The sequence below is a fragment of the Salvelinus sp. IW2-2015 genome, unplaced genomic scaffold, assembly GCF_002910315.2.
Source record: "Salvelinus sp. IW2-2015 unplaced genomic scaffold, ASM291031v2 Un_scaffold2290, whole genome shotgun sequence".
NCBI classification, from domain to species: domain Eukaryota; kingdom Metazoa; phylum Chordata; class Actinopteri; order Salmoniformes; family Salmonidae; genus Salvelinus; species Salvelinus sp. IW2-2015.
In genome coordinates this window covers 152,139-158,389 of record NW_019943616.1, presented here as the reverse complement: position 1 = coordinate 158,389, position 6,251 = coordinate 152,139, and positions in this window count along the sequence as shown.

Genomic DNA, 6,251 nt, shown 5'->3' with positions numbered 1-6,251 from the left:
GGATCTGAACCTCTGTTTCACCAGCACAAACCTCAGGTCTGACGACCCTGACTCTCAGGTCTGACGACCCTGACTCTCAGGTCTGACGACCCTGACTCTCAGGTCTGACGACCCTGACTCTCAGGTCTGACGGCCCTGACCCTCAGGTCTGACGGCCCTGACCCTCAGGTCTGACGACCCTCACCCTCAGGTCTGACGGCCCTCACCCTCAGGTCTGACGACCCTCACCCTCAGGTCTGACGGCCCTGACCCTCAGGTCTGACGGCCCTGACCCTTGATGATCCTGACCCTCAAGTCTGATGGCCCTCACCCTCAGGTCTGACGACCCTGACTCTCAGGTCTGAATACAACAGGTGCAATTTCAAAAATTGGTTGTGCATCAGCAGTTTTTCACTTGCTTATGTCAGTCACTCAATTAGCCATGCCATCTTCAACATTTTAGATTGGTAGTTAGTCTTGCCAGCTATCTAAACTTGTAGTAATCATGACCAAAAAACGACCGGCACGTGCCCAAAGGCCCTGACCTCCAGAGGGCCTGTCATGACAAATAATATTCCGCGGCCAAAAAGTGTCCCCATCGGAGTCACAATGTAATTCAATAAACTATTAGCGTCTGTTGCTATATCAACGGTGATGACCTAATGATAATAATTTTGAAGATCATTACAGCTTAAATTACGGTATTTTCATCATCGCTATTCAAACAAGGCACATTTCCGCGACAATTTTGCTGTTTAAACTAATTMTGTTTAGCTAATAAAATTAAAACATTACTTCTAACTACTTTTGGTTACATCGTTAACGTTACAACGTGAAATCCATGTCTTCAACGTTGCTACGTTTCGAGAAATTACAAAGTAAACGTGTAATCTACTTGACACGTTAAAGTTACTTACCTTACAGATCACAAAATCAGCTAATTCCCACTTCATTCATATCCATTTGATTCATAGACTTGCATGTCTGGCCGTCATGTTTTTATTTGAACCTGCCCTTCCCTTATCTACACTGAAAAAATATAATTTCAGTAGTCCTCTATTATGATTCATTTTTGTTCTATCTCTCATAGCTCATTAGTACACCCTAGTGGTTGAATATATATATCTATTGTTGATCCTAGGCTAAAACAATGAATAATGTGGAACAAATAAATGCAATCAAAGGATACCTTACAACCTACAATGAACAACTGTAAAGCTGGCACTATTTAAGATTTTAAAACATAAACTTTGATATTGTTTGGTAGTGTTATGTCATTAATTTATTTTTATTTATGGCAATCATAGACTAAAATACTAATTCTGGTGTGTGGAATATAGTGGATGTGGGGTGAGTGACGGTTCTGACCAGTCTCAGAAGGGGAACTTTTTTTTAAATTTAACTAGGCAAGTCAGTCAAGAACAAATTCTTATTTTCAATGACAGCCCAGAAACAGTGAGTTAAATGCCTTGTTCAGGGGCAGAAAGACCGTTTTTTTTTTTTTACCTTATCAGGTCAGGGATTTGATCTTGCAAACTTTCAGTTACCTAATCCAATGTTCTAACCACTAGGCTACCTGCCACCCAGTTGAAGAGGGAGACTGCAAAGTCCAGGCACTGCTTTGTTCTGAGTGTTTGCAGTGCTAGTGTTTTTAGTTAATCTCACATATCATGTGCCCAGTATGATAGAGCAAGAAAACGTTCTTAGAACAGACAATGACAACATGACAATAACAACAGCTGTTGATGATGTAATGAAAATTGGGGGGTGGTTGGTAATGGAGGACATCAGGTGGATCCAAGTCTAGGTCCTGGAGAACAGGAGCAGAGTTAAAGGGAACAGGGTAGGACACAGAGARGTAAACAAGCAAACACACAGGTTACACTTTACTGGGAGAAAATTGGATGGATTAGGGCAGTGGTATAAATGGGAGATATGTACTTTCAACACTTTAAAATGGTATAGCCTACTTCAAGCACTCTCTCTGTGTCTGTCTAGCAAAGACACCTAGTTAAGGGCATTTGGAATTACCATAATTSCMTACACCTATCAATTTGATTGATCAGGTTTAACTTATAGCTAGATACCTCAATATGATAGACATATAACTAAACCAGTGGAGGCTGCTGAGGGAAGGACGGCTCATAATAATGGCTGGAATGGAGTCAATGGAATGGTATCAACATTGAAACCACGTGTTTGATACCACTCCATTTACTCCATTCCAGACATTATTATGAGCCGTCCTCCCCTCAGCAGCCTCCACTGAACTATATGTATAGCTAGCAACATGTAGATGACTAACTAGCTAGATGGAAAATGTTTTTTGAAAAATTGTTGTACATATGTAGTTAAATCCGTCCAGTTTTCTAATTAAGCAATAAGGCAATATACCACGGCTAAGGGCTGTTCTTACGCACAACGTATCGCAGAGTGCCTGAACACAGCCCTTAGCCATGGTATATTGGCCATATACCACAAACCCCGGAGGTGCTTTATTGCTATTAAAAACTGGTTACCAACGTAATTAGAGCAGTAAAAATAAATGTTTTGTCATACCCGTCTGATATACCACGGCTGTCAGCAAGTCAGCATTCAGGGCTCTAACCACTCAGTTTATAATAAYAGTTAACATTACCCTGAATTGTGAATTTCTCTGAATGTTGCGCCCTCTTGTCGAGATCAGTCGTGCCTTCATAGTACTTCACCTGGTTGGAAAGATAGAAGAAAATCTCCTCGAGGGATGCCATTGAAGTGTAAGCAACATACAAACAGAAAGCTACAACAACAGCTACAGTACGTATGCTAGCTAGCTAACGTTAGCTAAACAAATCTGTCTGGCTAGCTAGCTGGCTAGCTGACTAGGCAGGCTGAGGTAAATAAGTACAGTAGCTACAGTAGCAACGTCAATCTAAAAACAGTTAAAATGTTTTCTTCCTATTTAACAATATTTACTTATATGAAGACAAATATATGGCAAAGAAAGAGTGTTCACTTTCCATTTTTTTTCTCGATCCTCTGAAGCAGCAGGTTGTTACCGTCAAAAACACCGTCCTTGGAGAGCAATTCTGATGTCATAATTTTGAGCGGACTGACTGAACGCTTACGAGGTGAAATAGAACTAGAACTGCTCGTGTTCTCTTTTCTTCGCGACGGCTACGAGGTAAAATAGAGCCAAGCAACCAGCATAGCAACGAACACTTTGGTTCAAAATGGGTAGAATTGTAGGAAATTATGTTTTGCTGTGAGGTGGGGGGCCCTCCAACCAAATGTTGCATTGGGGCCCCAAAAGGCTAGGTTCTGATTCATCCTGCTTCTCTCCCTCTTAGTGACAAACACAATCCCCTATGCGMTCCCCRAGGAGCTGAACTCCCTGCTAAGTCCTAAAGGCAGTCCAGAGTCAATGGACCTGGTGTTTGACCTCCACAACACTACCGCTAACATGGGCCTGTGCCTCATCGCCTACTCAGACTGCGATTGGATCTTTCTTCACATCTACAGATACCTGCAGGCAAGAGCAAATGATCCTAACAGATACTCAAAGAGGAGATGGAGTCAAATCGTTTGAAATGCATTTTCTCATTAGAGTAGATCTGCGCTGATTGAAAAGACGGGATAGTTATATCCTATTCTAAAAATATCAATATGGATGAAGGAAAGGTGACGAGGGATAGTACAACTTGTGATATTTTAACTCAGTAGTGTAGAACATGAGGTTGGCCTGTCTCCAACAATTTGCATAGTAGCCTTCATTGTGCTTTGAACCAGATATATTTTGATGATACACACAATCACAGTAGAAATAAGATTCCTATGATCTCACCCACATTGTTATGTTGAGGTGATTTCTGTGAGGCTTACCACTGTTGGATTGACACATTGGGGGGGGGGGGGGAAATGTCTTACATACCTGTGAGGTTCATTCACTTCGACCTTCCCTCAATGAAGAGTATTCTCTCGAGTCTGTAGGCAAGGATGGCTTTGGTGAGTAAATAAGGAGGTGGCCTTCTTTACTGCCATGGTGGTCAAACAGCTTAGTGGTCTGGTGGCATCTCTCTGCATGTCGATGTTGTGATAGCTCGTTCTGATATTTCTTAATTTCTTTTTAAAAAAATTGGGGGGGGGATTTGTGTGTGTATTGTTCTGTATTGTTAGGTATTACTGCACTGTTGGAGATACAGTTGAAGTCGGAAGTTTACATACACCTTAGTCAAATACATTTAAACTCKGTTTTTCACAATTCCTGACATTTAATCCTAGTAAAAATTRCCTGTATTAGGTCAGGTAGGATCCCCACTTTATTTTAAGAACGTGAAATGTCAGAATAATAGTAGAGAAAGATTTATTTCAGCTTTTATTTCTTTCATCACATTCCCAGTGGGTCAGAAGTTRWCATACACACAATTAGAATTCGGTAGCATTGCCTTTAAATTGTTTAACTTAACCCTTTGTTCCAGATTTCTTCTGGAGAGACACGAAAGTACCAAGGGARTGAGCCTCTCTGTCCATTCTTCATTAATGAATGTGCGTACTATGAGAAGGGCATAGCTCRCTCCCTGGCAAGACAGAGAAGTGTGGGGATACCGTCCATCTGGTTGGAGAGTGAAATAGAACAGGGAAAGAGGAAAAGTGCGCCAGAAGAAAGAGGAAGAAATTGAGGAGGAAGAGGAGATGAAGGACAAAGGCTATCAGAAGCTAATGGAATATGGAGAGGAGAGTGACTAACTAAAATGGACAATACAAATCAGAGCTAATTTCAAGTTCTTGATATGAACAGTAGATTCAAAACACACCTCAGGAATAAGGTTGTCATGTCAAGTGAGACACATTGTTCAAATGTTATGAACTTCAAAAATGTATAATAAAATCCTTTATTTAAATGACAGCATTTGCTGATAAACGCTTCAATACACACAAACCTAGTATGACATCATCAGGTCACAATTCAACATTTTCCACATTGCTCGTTACTCCAGGATATCTCTTGGGGGAATAATAAAATACATTCACAATAGATTTACCGAAGCACATACATACCATATCATTTGCTATATGAACTACATTTGCCAGGCAGAAAATATGGTTAGAACCATTTGTTTTAAATATTMAAAAAAYAAGAAGAATCGACATCATTTTGAAAAAAGCTTGACTCATCAGCTACTTTTAAGTCCACATTCTTTCATAAAATCTTACCTTTCATAACGCATACGTTTTCATGAAACATTGACTGCTGTCATATCATGTATATAGACCTTATGGACACACAATTAACATTAACATGTTTCCAAAGTACTCTATTCTTCTTGACGGTCAAGGGTTGATCAAGGTATTTGTCAGACATTYATCTTCACTTGCGAACAGTTAATTGTACATTGTAGACTAAAATCAGATTAAATWCCCAGGCCTAAGAATAATGCATTCATTGCAAAGCATTTAAAAATATGATCCAAAAATAACWAGTATTCAAAGAAAAAGGATCATTAACGTTTTTCACACGACCACATTAAATACATTCTTGACATAATAAATTAGTATTAACAGTTCACAGTTTAATCTTTGTATTTCTTTGAGATTATTAATACAAGCCTGTGCCATAGAAGTGGCATTTGTAGGTGATAGTAAAAATGAATAAATTAYGTAAACCAAAAAGACATAAATAACAAAAAGTAACACTATGTAAATGAAACATAAATCAAATMAACCACATCTAGTCAATAGTGAGCAATAGTCTACAACGGAATGTAACGTCATGTGTACAAAACAGAACCTTTGTAACAAAGTGACATTGGCCACTATGAACCCAGCTGTAATGTGGGGGTAATACATTCCTAAGAAGTTCTGCAGAATCTTACAAATCAATCAAAATAATACTCCTGATAAAAGACACAAAAAAAATCTCTTAAAATCAACAAATTACATACAAAATATCCAACCACAACAAACAATATGAAACTTTCTATAGATTGTCACTCAAAAGGAAATGTTTGTTGCTTATATTTTTCCATTTGTCCTGGCTATGTCCAGGTTCTTCTAAGGTCGAAATACATTTTGAAATACAGTACCAGTCAAAACTTTGGACACACCTACTCATTCAAGGGTTTTTCTTTATTTTTACTATTTTCTACATTGTAGAATAATAGTGAAGACATCAAAACTATCTATGAAATAAACAACATATGGAATCATGTAGTAACCAAAAAGAGTGTTGAACAAATCAAAATATATTTGATATTCTTCAAAGCAGCACCCTTTGCCTTGATGACAGCTTTGCA